We start from the raw sequence: 14,667 nt of genomic DNA on the forward strand, positions 1-14,667 counted from the left end.
ACACACACACACACACTTAATGACAACTTAATGACAATATATGTATATTGTTGACCTCAAGGTCTGTGGTTCAAACCAACAGCTGCTCCTTGGAAACCTTATATGCTGTCCTTATGAGTCAGAGCTTACTCAAGGGCACTTAACAATAACAACATATGCCTGTGACTGTATGTGTTTCCTCTGTGTTGTATATATACTCATATCTGTAAGTGTTGTACATAGGACTCCTGGTGTGACACAATAGGATAAGAACTAGATTTTGAACAAAAAGATCAGCAATTCAGACCCACCAGCTACACCTGGAAAACCCTATACAGGGTCATTATGACTGACTCAAAGGCACTTAACAAAACTAAATGTTGTACACATATAATATATATGTATATATGTATATATACACATATGTATTACACTTCTATAGGATAGTTTTTTAATTTCTGTATTTTGATTTTGACACTAGGTGCACTGAGTTATTAAGCACATCAACCCCCGAAAACCCAGAGATTTGATGAAACCTGAATCCATTTAGAATTCATCTCTTCTGCTAGAAAATATAAAATGTATGTTTTGAGAAAAACATTTGGTTCAAAGATGATATAAGGGAAAGCTTTTCCCATTTAAATAGCTGCTATTTTTAAAAATGGAACCATATCAAATTCTCCATAAGGAGAAAACACACGCTTGTGAAGAACTGAGAAATTCTGCCAGGTGGAGGGAGGAGGGATTAGGGTTGCCAAGCAGTTTTCTCTTACATTTAAGTGACAGATTTGAGGAAAGAAAACAGATGCAATTAGTTTTATTTTCCCCAAGCCTATGTAGATGAGACTAACCAAGAGCAGAAGTCTGCAGGGAAGGTAAGGATACTGGGGGAAAGTAAAAGTATGCCCCCAGGCTTCCTGGAAGTCAACAAGTATGCTAAATGAAACTGGGAAGGCCAGGAGACTTAGTTCCCTTGATGTCAGTGCGGACTTTCCTTTGATACTATTACTGAACCAGTGAGGAAAGGCATGTACCCTTTAAAGTTATTGATTGCTCCCAAATGTCTCTGGTACTAGTTAGTGGTTAAGGGACTGCTAATCACATGGTCAGCAATTCGAAACTACCAGCTGTTCTGTAGGAGAAACATGAGGCTTTCTGCTCCTGTAAAGATTTACAGCCTCTGAAACCCCATACAGGGTTGCTGTGAGTCAGAGCCGACTCCAAGGCACATAACCACCACCAATTATCTCCACAGCTAGCATGCTCAGACCATATTCACAGCTTCCCAATTACAAAGGCTACATCCCCAAGAGTATAATTCTAAAGGTGTCACATGGCAATATTTTTCAAAGGTGAGGGAAAATTCATGAAAACATTATACAACTTTCTGAAATTAAAATCCCATCCAGCCAAAGATCACCTCCAGCAGTTGCACTTCCACATTAAGAGTTCCTTTAGTAGTTCCACCACTATAGACTGAAACCTGTCTCAGACCTTCCACATGTCCTGCTTCTATGAGTGGGATTATGAGAGGGTAGGTGTCTTTCTGCATCATCTCCTTCTGAGTGAACGCCTGCTATTTAACTACATTTGTTGGCTAATCAACCAGAACAGGGAACTATTAAAATTTACAACTGTGCTGTGGCAAGATAGCAGTTCTTTGAAACACCAAAATGAAAACTGTGTGGCGTTATTACAGCCATCTTAACTTGAAGTCATAATTATTAGGCTGCATTTTTCAAGACGAGTGTGCAGGAAAATAATAGGGTCTGTTTCCTTCTGAAGCTTGCCGTTCAAGAACTCTGCTCAGTTAAGGGGAAAAGCAGTAAATCCTCTACCAATTTATACAGATCAGTGACAGATCTCAGCTCACAAATGTCAAGCTAACCCCTGTGAAATGTAGAAGGCCATTGCTCCATATAAAGTCAGTGCAAGCAGAGAAAAGCTGAGGAAAATCCCAGGCCACTGAACAAAGCCCACACTATTCCAAAGCACATCCATGTGTCAAAATCTAATTGCACCCAACATGTTTTCAAACTATGTGTCTTGGTCCCACTGGTAATTCTTGTGCTCTGCAAAGCCTCAAAAAATCACACCACTGCCCTTACCAAAATATCTGTAATTAGAGGTCAATTAACAACAGCCTCTAACGAAACAGCAGGCTCCAAGCTCTTGTCCAAAAAACGACAATGCCCAGGTCTTTGTGAATCTTTATGGATCTTCAGATGAGTCTAAATGCTGCTCAGGGTGTGTTCAGACCTTTCTTTATGTAGAATTGCATGAAAAATTAGTCTAACTTGTAGAAAAAAAATTAAAAGCCTGGTAAAAAGCATATATTAGTTCATTCATGAGTCAACATATTCAACAGGTACAGCCTAGCACTGCAAACTCTCTTCATAGTCTATGTCCGATCCTTTCATCGAAACCTTGAGTTCCTTCTTCTACTAAGACGAGTTCCTGGGTGGTGCAAATGTTAACAAGCTTCACTGATAACCAAAAGGTTGGTGGGTGCAGTCTATCCAGAGGAACCTCAGAAGAAAATCCTGGTGGTCTACTTCTAAAAAGTCAGTCCTTGAAGATGCTCTGGAGCAAAGTTCTACTCTGACACCCATGGAATCAATTCTATAGCAACTGTTTTGTGCTTATTTTCACCTTCTACTGACATAGCTCTAGTAGCATAGTGGTTACAAATCGAGCTGTGAACCGCAAGGTCTGCAGTTCAAAACTACCAGCTGTTCCCACGGGAGAAAGATGAGGTTTTCTGCTCCCATATAGATTTATGGCCTTGGAAACCCTGTACAGGGTTGCTATGAGTTGGAACCGACTCCACAACACATAACAACAACAACACTGATATGGGTCAGAACCGACTCAACAGCACTTAGCAATAGCTACACTGAGATTTCTCTAGTCAAAGGAATTCGTCTTTCTTAAAATCAGAAAAAGTCTGTTCTGCGGCTAGAGAACAAAGAGGGATAGACATTATTAACAGTGGTCATTTGGGAAGATGCCAGTCTTCGTTATGCAGACTTTGTAATATCATAATTGGCAAATTTCAAAAAGTGATATGAGACCTAGCGTAACCATGTTCCATTCCAGAGCTGTCACCAAAGAGCCAGGTTTGACATCTGAATTTAACTGACACTCTTTGCTTGCTTTGAGGCTGCCTTTGCATTGTGTCTCTAACTGCAAGGAGAATATCTCCCTGAGGGAAGACTTTAAGATCACAAATGCACAAACATCTGGGATTCAAATCTCATTCAATTACTTTAATTATCCACTATGTACAAGAGAAAGTTTTGAATGTAAAATAACATTAATTTAATCTCAAGGTTAGAGAGAAAAAAGTGTAAACTTCCTCTAACCACAAAATTCTCTTTAAAGCCCCAGTGGGGAAAATATGCATGTGCATACTGTATAGATGAAACATATGAAGGGAAGTATAACATTGAACTACTAGGTGAGGCTAGATGGGATTCTTGTTTCTGTTTATAAAACTTGTTTAGGTAAATCAGGCAAAAGACAAACCAAATTACTGAATTATTTCCTTAAGAAGAGACTGCAGCAAACTAGTTTTCACCATTCATTTGGAAGTTTGTCTCCATGTGGTGGCCTGAAGTTTTGTTGTAGTTTTGGCACCGATATTTCAAATACCAGCAAGGTCATAATGGTGAACAGAGTTAGTGGAGCTGCCAGACTCAAGTGAAACATCTGTGGATCATCTGAAAAGCAGCCAAGTCTGTGGGTCACACCAGAACATTGTCAGAAAGAGTGCTAAAAATGAGCCAATGGCTTGGAAGACAAGAAGTTCTGGTGGTAAGATGGGTTGCTTTAGGTGGCTAACCAAAAGATCAGTGGTTCAAACTCACCAGTTGCTCCATAGGAGAAAGATGAGGCTGTCTGCTTTCATAAAGACAGACAGGCTTGGAAACCCAGTTGAGCAGTTCTACTCTGTCCTGTGAGTTGTTATGAGTTGGAATCATCTCAGTGGCAGTGAGGGGTTAAACTGAAGACACTCAAAACACACAGCGGCTGCAACAATGGACGTAAGCGTGCCAAAGACTGTGAACCTGGCTCAGGGCTTAGGAACAGCCAGTGTTTTTATTCAGTTGCAATGAGCTGAAGCTGGCGCCAATGTAACTGACAAGTACCCCAAACACCACTAGCTTAGCACTGACCTACCATTACATTCTGTTGGTCCTTCCTTTGAAATCTCACTCATACTCTTCTGTTTACACGATGCCCATTACCATCAGCTAAACCAGCCTATCATTGTCTCTTAATCATACACATACCAGGTGAATATGAAAAGACTTCTATCAAGATTTTCCCTCTATAAAAAATTCACCATCGTCCAGATGATCTCAACTCACAGAAAATCAGGACAGAACTACCCCACAGGTTTTCTGAGGCTGTAAATCTTTATGAAAGCAGATAGCCTAGTCTTTCCACTGTGGAATGGGGCTAGTGGATTTGTATCACTGACCTTTCTTTAGCACCCAGATCCTAATACCACCTGGGCTCATTTCACCTCTTAAAGCAAGTCTAAATCTTCATCAACAAACTCACCTTGTAGCCCCTTTCCTATACCAAGTCTTTTCATAGCGCTCAAACTGGCCTTTGGACTGAATTGCACATATGATATACTCAATGGCCTCTGTCTTGCTTTAAAGATGTTTATTGTGGTATTGTGGGTTAATGTAATATCGGTTTGAACCAAAAGGTTGGCAGTTCAAGCTCACCAGATGCTCCTCGGAAACTCTATACAGGGTTGCTCTGAGTCTGAATTGACTGGATGGAACTTAACAACAACAACAACATTCACCAATTGTAATCTCCTTCTCATTCTCTCCAGCTCCCTCTTGTGGTGTGGTGGTTATGTGCCATTGAGTCGGTTCCAACTCATAATAGAGACTCAGTATAGAGTTTTCAGGAGTCCTGGTGTGTTGCTATAGGATAAGTACTGGACCGCAAGGTCAGTTTGAACAGGAAGTTCAGTTTGAACCTCAAGGTCGGCGATTCAAACCTACCAGTTGCTCCTCAGAAACCCTCCAACTCAATGGCACTTAACAAATAACAACAACATAGAGTTTGCAAGGCTGCAAATATTTACAGGAACAGAAATCCTCGTATTTTTCCTGCAGAGTGGCTAGTGGATTAGAACTTATGACTTTGCAGTTAGCTACCCAACACTTGACCATCCAAAGCCACTCCCAGTTCCTTTAATCATTCTTAAAATCCTCTTTAAGATATACTACATCTATAAAGTCCACATACATTTTTCTCCCTTTCTGTAAGGACGGACTATGGGTTTTGAATGTGGTTGTGAATGTTTATATATATGTGTGTGAATGCAAATGTGTCTAGAGATAGGTAAACAGTCATTTCTTAAAGAATTGTGTTTTGTTTCTTCCCAAATATCTGAGACCAAGTGAATTTTTCAGACCTCATAAATATGCCCAACACAACCAAACACTTGACTGCTAACCAAAACAATGGAGGTTCAAGTCTACCCAGAGGAACCTCAGAAAAAGTCTGCTGATTTATTTCAAAAGCCTCAGCCATTGAGATTCTATGATCACAGTTCTGCTTGACAGGCACAAGGTTGCCATGAGTCAAGCTCCTCCCCACCATTACTGTCTTCATGATGTGTTGTTTCTACCATTACTCATATTCTACCCCGTATCTAGCGAGTTCTATCAATTAACAAATATAAATACCACACAAAGCCATGTTGATGCTGTTAGATGCCTTCAAGTCAGTTCCAACTCATAGCAACCTTATACACAACAGAATGAAACACTGCCTGGTCCTGTGTCAGCTTGACAAATGTTGTTGTGCTTCAGCCCATAGCTGTGCCAATCCATCTCAGTCCATGGAGAAGGACAGCATGCTTGGTTAAGTGGAGGGTCAGCAAAAACAAGGAAGACCCCCAACAAGATGGATTGGTACAATGGCAGCAACAATGGGCTCAAGTGTAGCAATGATTGTGAGATTGTCGCAGTGTTTCATTCTGTGGTACATAAATAAGATCACTGTGAGTTGGTACCAACTTGATGGCACCTAACAACAACAACAATTTGTTTATTTAGTGTGCTAATTTGATTTGATTCTAATATTTACAAAAGGAGAAACTAGTGCTTTCTTTTCTAGAAAACTTGTTATGGAGGAACATATAAATAACTACATGTTGCTGTTAAGTGCTATTGTGTAAGTTCCAACTCATAGCGATCCTGTACAGGGTTTCTGAGGAGTGGCTGGTGAACTTGAACCACCAACTTTGCAGTTCAAACTGACCTTACAGTCCAGCGCATTAACCCACATTGCCACATCAGGACTCCTTAACTACATAAGGTACATATTTCTCAAATAAGATTTTTTTAAAAGCATTATCTCTTTATTTTTAATATATTTAATACTATGAAAGCCTTCCAGTTCTGCTGTTTTCTGCTATGATATTGAGGGCAGAGACTTTGCAACTTAATGGGTCTGAGTTCATGTCTTGGCCCAGCTACTTATCGACTGAGTTGTATTGAGTAAGGCACTTAAGAATCCGTTTTCAAATGTGGAAAGATATAAAGGCAATGCACAACACATACTATTTAAGGTTAAGAGCCAATCAACCGTCCAGGTGCCACTGAGTCCATTCTGACTCAATGACCCCATATGTGGCAGAGTGAAATTGCATTCCAGAGGGTTTCATGACCGTGACATTTTGGAAGCTGTTGGTCAATACCCACTGCATGATTTCAATTCTGGCTCAGAGCAGAATAGATTTCACCTTAGGGTTTCTGAAACTGCAAATCTTACAGGAGCAGACACTCTCGTCTTTCTTCTGCAGAGGAGCTTGGGGGTCTGAATTGGTGACCTTGTGGTTAGTGACCCAGTGCTTAACCCACCACACCACCAGGGCTCCTTAGAGCCAGGAGGGCTACATTAAATGTTAATGAAATGTCCCAATGTTCTGCTAGCTGCAACTACCATTATTAGATACTGGGAATGAGATGCAAAATGCTACAAGCTACAGAATCATATCACGCGACCCCTGGCTCTTCTGGAAGTAGTTGTGTGCAGTATGTTGGCAGTCAGAAACGATTTCCACTAATTTTCTGGGTTTTGGGCAGATACTTGCAAAGTATCAAATGCTCTAATTTTTTCCTAAAAATTTCTTGCAACATTTTTGTTAAATGGGTTCATTATGCAGATGCCAATCTATAATTTAAAGTCTTTGCTGTACTTGTTTTTAAACATGAAGTCAAAATCTTCATTACTGATTTGTGATCACCAGTATCTTTTTATCTAATGTCACATGGTGGAATTCGGTTTCTGTTGATTATTCTATTCAAAGTGGATTAAGAAAAAGATGGCTCTGGTATGAACCCACCAGTTGTCCCACAGGAGAAAGATGAGGCTTTCTGTTCCAGAAGAGATGTACAGACTTGGAAAACACTATAAAGGGTCGCTATGTGTTAGAACCTACTCATTCATATGTAACAACAACAACAGGCAAAAGGCTAATGCACTAGAAGTTTCTATTTCTCTTAAAAAATTTTTTAAATTCTAAAAAAAAATTCTAATTTCCTAACTCTTAATTTTTTTTTTTCCATTTTTCAGACTTTGAATATCTTTACTGAATAACGTTCTAGTTCACCTAGAAAGGAATTCATTCAGTAAAGCATGGATCTACAGATTATGGGGCAGTGCAGGAAATGGGAGACAAAGAGAAGTGCAGTGTAGAGATTTAGCAAGTATTTATTTAACTGAAATTAAGGACTTTAACTTTCCTCCAAAGCAGATGATGTTACATCCTTGTTCTATAATTTCCCATCATCTTTAGGAAAAACAACAATTCCTTATAATCAATCATAGGATTTACCTGATCTTACCATTGCCAACACCACTGGCTGTGACCACTGTTCATGCCACACCAGCCACATGGGCCTGCCATCTTGCTTTTCCTCACATTTGCCAAACTTATTGCCATAGACTCTGGTAGTGTAGTGGTTACGAGTTGGGCTGCTAAGCTCAGTCAGCAGTTCGAAACTACCAGCTGTTCTGTGGGAGAAAGATGAGGCTTTCTGCTCCTGTAAAGATTTACTGTCTTGAAAACTCTGTACAGGGTCACTATGAGTGGGAACCGACTCCACGGCACATAACAACAACAATTGCCGTGAACATGGACTTGCTTCGCACTCTGTATGCTTTCTCTTCTCAATCCTCCCATGGTGCTCTCTCTCCCATCATTTTATCATGGTCTTACGTTCTAATCTAAAATAGAGCTACCCACACACAAATCTTGTCTTTCTCTTCTCCTGCTGTATGGTTTTTACAGAATTTATCATCATTGCTTGAAATTGTATCATTCAAACACTCTCCCTCACTTATACACATCCTTTGGTTTAACAGGCCGAAGGTCATAATTGAGGGTCGTTGTACAAAAATCAAAATCAAAATTATACAAAAATGAAGAGTGACCACCTGAGATCACAAAATGAAGGATGATGAAATCATTGCATACCTGATAAATGATGTCATTATATTATTGACAAACTACTGAGAATCATGGCCAGGCTAAGTTGAAACACAACCAGATGCATCACAACTTGTGTTATCTTGCCTTCAGCTTGGCATTTGTTACTGCCAGATGCTAAATCGTTAATGAGCAAAATAATCAGAGAAGAGTTTTAAAATCGATTTAAATGTAGGAATCCTGGTGTGGTGCTGTGGATTCATGTACTGGACTGAACTGCAAGGTTCAAGGTCATGAGTCGCTCCTCAGAAATCCTATACAGGGACGTTATGGGTCAGAACCAACTCAAAGGCATTTAACAACTAAAACATTTAAATGTCAAATGTCAGATCATAAATAGTAAATAAGTGAGAAGAGGAAGAGCTTCAGAAAATTGGCTCTGCTCCTTCCTATCCCCACCTCACTACTCCCCTAGTCTAGAAAACTCAAAAAGATTGAAATTTTATCTTTCTTTCTTTTTTGGGGGGTGTGTGTGTGTTTTTTTTTCTCTGCTGTATCTCAGTATCTGGAAGAATGCCTGATCATGATTTAAACATAAAGAATAAATAATTACATAAATGGGTGAGTAGTTTATACGAAAATTATGTTTTAATGCTGCATCTTCAAAGGAGGTAAGAAAGTACAGAGAACTATACTAGGTGAGTATAGGAGAAGACTGGCACAGTCTCTTTTCTGCATTATCAAATTGCACTATAAAAAATGATGGGATATCATTCATCCTGAAGTCTCAGATTTTAGAACTTAAGAAATCTGCCCAAGGGCATACATCTAGCTAGTAAATGCCAGGATTTGAAATCTGGTGTTTTTACTATCAAGTTTTCTGATTTCTATCTCTACATGATAGGTAAGAAATAATATTTTAAAGAAATTTAGGCATCTTGAGAGACTTTATTATATTAATTTTTACTTAAGTAATGCTAGTTGATTCTACTGAAGCTGGGATGCGGGAGAAGCAAAGGAATGATGAATTATATAAGCAGAGGACCAAACCAGCAGATAACTAAATCAAGAGAAACCAAAGGTTTCTCATTCTTCTCTTTCCAACTTCCTCTAAATGTCGAAAGTTTGTGCCGAGTTTGGTATGTGATCTTTTGCTTCTAGTCTTTCCTTTAGTGAAAACCTTCTTTTTATTGTTTTCATAATTTTACAGCTTTATTTCTGCATTCAGTGACTGACCTCTCAACTGAACTCTAGTTATATGTAGCCTAATGTTATTGAACATACTCACATTGGGTTCTCGTTACAATGTTTCCAAGTAAAGTCAATATTCCTACATGTCTTCAGCTAGCTTTTGGCCCTGAATTTTCTCTACCAAAATCATCACTTCTAGGCACTATGACTGGCCATATCTGATGACTTAATAAAAAAAATCATTAGGTACTCTCTAGTTTTATTTAAATTTGTCTATGTCTTGCATTTCTGTTTAGCAGAGTAGAAAATTTCAAAGGATAACTCTAGACAGGAAAATAAAGTATTATCAAGAAATGTGCAAAGACCTAAAGTTAAAAAACCAAAAGGCAATAGTAGCAAAACATTGTCAGATATAGTGCCAGAAGATGCAAACATTATTAATAGTAGCAGTTATAGTGCTGTGAGATGAGCCCCTCAGGTTTGAAGGCACGCAAAATGCAACCGAGGAAGAGATGTCTCCTCAAAGTAGAGTTGATCAGAATTTCATGAATGGAACAAAGCCTTCAGAATTTTCATTTGCTGATGGGACTCAACTCAAAATGAGAAGAAACAGCTATAAACATTCATTAATAATCAAAACATGAACTGTACGAAGTATGAGTCTAGAAAAAGTGGAAGTTGTCAAAAATGAAATGGAACACAGAAAGATCCATATCCTAGACATAAGTGAGCTGTAATTGATTGGCAATGGCCATTTTGAATCAGACAATCATATGGTTTACCATGTCAGGAATGACAAATTCAAGAGACATGATGAGTTATCGTCAAAAAGAACATTTCAAGATCTATCTTGAAGTACCATGCGGTCTGTGATAGGATAATATCCATATGCCTACAAGGAAGATCAGTTAATACCACTGCTCCATTTTCACATGCATATGACTTGACTGAAAACACCCTGGCTTGGGGCAGGCACACCTTAGTCCTCAAACTGATAACTTTGCTCTTTAAGACTTTAAAGAGATCTTTGATGGAAAATTTGCATTTGATTTCTTGACTGCTGCTTCCATAAATCATGGTTGTAGATCTACACTATATTTATCATGATGTCATTTACTGGTCCAATTGTAAGGATTTTTATTTTCTGTACATCGAGGTTGGGCAATGTATAAGGATGGCCATGGAAGAATTGATGCATTTAAATTATGGTTATTGGAGAATATTAAACTTACCATAGACTTCCAGAAGAACAAACAAACCTGTATTGGAAAATGTGCAATAGAAGCTAGGATGGGAAGACTTCATCTCTCATAGTGTGGATATGCTATCAGGAGGTACTGTCCCTGGAGAAGGACATCAGACTTGGTAAGGTTGAGGGTCAGGAACAAAGAGGAAGATCCACAACTACATGGATTGACACAGTGGTAGCAGAATTGGGATCAAGCATAATGGAGAGGATGGTGCAGGACAAGGCAGTATTTCATTCTATTGTGAACAGGGTTACTATGAGTCAGAACAGACTCAAGGGCACCTAACAATTAAAAACATTTTATATGCATCTCATTTTTCTATTTTCATTGCCAACATCAAATCTCACATCCATGTGATATAACATCTGGACAATACAATAACTTCTTAATTGAAACCTCTTTTTCTTGTGTAGCCATATTAGAATTAATTCTTCATATCACTACCAACAAAACATTCTTTAATTTTTTTCTCATATTTCAATGTCAAACACTTCAGCTTAGATGTATCCATCTACAACATGTTCTCAATTATTCCTTAATATCTTTCACTTCAGGGAAGTCTTTAAAATGTGCCCTATTCATTTTGGTTGCCATTGAGTCTTTCCACAATCCATTCATTTCTTGGAATTCAGTTCCATTCTTCTAGTCTCCAACTTCTTCAAGGTACAGCATACAGCCCGTCCTCATGAAGCCATTTCTGAGTTGGTTGCTACATTGAACATACCCAAGAGATACCATTCACATGTCTGTACTCTAAGACTTTCATTACTTCTTCATTCTCTAACATTAGCCTTTTGTCCATAGCTTTAATCTTACTGAATGTTTATTGATGTTGTTCTGGAAATTCTTTAATCATTTCAATGCTTGAATAACTGTGCTCTGCCAACTTCCAATCTATTTTGTCTATCTTTCCTCCTTCCAATCTATGTTTCTCTTCTCCCACTTTCGGATTTCTCCCTGGATTTTGGTGGTCAGAATATATTTATTAAATGCCTGCTGTGGTTAAAGCACTCAGCTGCTAACCAAAAGATGAAGCTAATCGCTTCGTGAGAGAGAGATGCGGCAGTCTGCCTCTATAAAGATGTGTAGTTTTGGAAACCATATGGGGAAGTTCTACTCTGTCCTATCGGGTCACTGTGAATTGGAGCTGACTCAAAAACAGTGGGTAGGTGGTGTGTGAAAGGCAGCAGTGTACAGAATTGAAAAAAAAAAAATATATATATATATATATATATACGTATATACTCATAGTCAACCTTTGCTTTGTGAAGAATGAAAGGTATTACTCACATTTATACATCCAGTCTATGGGAATAGGAGCTACAAGGTGGGATCATCAGATGTAATAGATAGGGCTGTAATAGTGATCCACTGGGGTCAAAAAAGGTTCAGGCTGGACCTTGGTCATCTATGGATAACTTTCAGATCTCCAGATTTACTCATACTGTTCTCCACAAAGAAGCAAACATGTGACCCAAATCTATCAAAATATATCTGTTTTCTATTTGAGAAGAATTGAAAGTACAGCCATACATCCTTCATATAATGTACCTCTCCCCAGGAAAGCACACATATGCAAATACGTACATGTACCTATGTGACACTACTATAGCTCCAGTTTTAATTTTTAAAATTAAATGTAGACATGTAAAAAACTCAAAGGCAGGGAACACGCCCTCTCTGCTTGTTAAGACACAATCAGAGATGGCAACCCTTGCTGATATTAACACCCTCTATTTAAATATTCAAATTTCAGATATTGGTTTTCCTCATCAGCTAAAGGAAAAAGAAGAAAATCAATCCAAAACCAAAAAGTAAAGTATTGCTGAATGCTGGGAAATTTATTTATAGGTTTTGAAGCTTTCTATAACCATTCCGGATACTAGTTTAGTAACTGTGCAGTGCGTGCTATCTTTAAACCAAGATGCATTATATATCATAATTGTATTCTCATTAGCAAGGTGCCTTGATTAATAGTAACATCGTGAGAACTTTTTCCTCCTTTCATAAACCTTTCCTGGGTCTTTTTACAGGTGGTAGGGAAAATCAAGTGTAAGGAGTATTAACAATTAAGTGAATTCAGGGTTTCATTTTTGCTGATGGTACCACCATGAGACTCCTACTCCCCATGCTTTAGGACACAGACCCATTATACTTTTGTTCAACCTTCCTTATCACCTACCACAGAACTGTATCAGATGTAGACCCTTCCAGACCATCAAGTACACTCTTTGAGGGTGTCCAGAAGTGGCAATATAACCAGCCACTGGATGTCACTATTACTCTACACCAACTGAACAGGACTGCCTGCTCATAAATGCCACCAAAGTCCCTGTCACTGATCTGACATCTGATACCAAAGGCATCGAACCATACTTTTACATAACATTGTACAGAATATACGTAGAGGAGTACTATTTATTGTATGTGTTTGGTATGCATTAATTGAACTGTCTTCAGAACGATTCTTGTATTTTGCCTTTTAACTTACAAGGTAAGAATTGTACATACACAAACACTTGACTTATTTGCATATAGAGTTTCAATGATTCTTGCCTATTTGTCTGATTCTTACTCAGGTTTACTCCTATGGGTACTAACAATTACATTAAAAAACATTTCTGTTGATTGTAACACAGTTGATGGTGTACCTTTTAAGAAGCTTAAAAAATAATAATAAAATAATAATAATAATAATAATAATACATCAATTTCTTTATGCCTTCCATCATATTTTGTGAGAACAAATACAAGGGAGGTCAACATTATTTAATGTGGTTCCATCTTCCATTTAAGAAGCCCTGGTAACATAATGGATTACAAGGTGGACTCCTAACAACAAGGTTAGTAGTTCAACTCTACAAGTATCTCCATGGAAGAAAGATGAGGCTTTCCGCTCCTGTAAAGATTTAAAGCCATGGAAACCGTATGTAGAACTGCTATGAGTCAAAACTGACTCAGTAGCACACGATCACCACCACCATCACTACCACCATCATCCACTTACTATTTGTTTTGTCTTCCCAATTATACTGGGATGTACTATTTAATCAGCAGCTTCCAAGGTCAATTCTGCTCCTCATTCTCAAGACATAAAATAGTTAGTACAAATAGAGCACTGGGCTACAACAAAAATGTGTGATCACAAAAGTCACTAATTACTAATGTATTCTTCAATAGACTGCCCAAGGCGATTTTATAAAAGTTAGCCAATAGTACTTTCCCTAACTTTCTGAAACTGTTATACCAAAGAAAGTTGGAATCTATATGAATGTGCTATAAAAAAACAAAAAAATCATAAAAGTACTATCCAACGTATTGGATAACTTCTACTATCCATTTTTGTGGTTATTACTGTGTGAGTACCTCAAACTCAATCTTTTCCATGTACGGTCATTTGTTTTCTCCAGTCACCTCTATTACAGCCATTTCCATGCTGTAGTTGTTACTTGCCTTTCAGTTGACTCAGAGCAGAACTTTCAAGTCTGTGACCTTTCAGAAGAAGATTGCTAGACCTGTCCCCCAAGGCACCTCTATGTAGGTTTCAACTGCCAACTTTTTGTGTTACTTCATTATCAGTGCTTATTATGTTGTAGTTAAGTGCTATCACGTCAGTTCTCACCCATAGCAACCCTGTGTACAATAGAACAAAATATTGTCCAGTCTTGAACAATGCTTGCTGTGTTGGAACCTATTATTGCAGCCACTGAGTCATTATAGTTCTTTTAGGGTCTTCTTCTTTTTCACTGACCTTTTACCTAACCAATCATGATGCTC

General features: G+C 38.3%; 1 protein-coding gene across 2 annotated transcripts in view; it reads right to left on the reverse strand.

The window, feature by feature from the left end:
* LOC102830049 (fibroblast growth factor 14-like) overlaps nucleotides 1–14,667 on the reverse strand; it is a 978,820-nt gene that overhangs the window by 76,739 nt on the left and 887,414 nt on the right. The window lies entirely within an intron of this gene.

The sequence above is a fragment of the Chrysochloris asiatica genome, unplaced genomic scaffold (genome assembly GCF_000296735.1).
Source record: "Chrysochloris asiatica unplaced genomic scaffold, ChrAsi1.0 scaffold00029, whole genome shotgun sequence".
NCBI lineage: Eukaryota > Metazoa > Chordata > Mammalia > Afrosoricida > Chrysochloridae > Chrysochloris > Chrysochloris asiatica.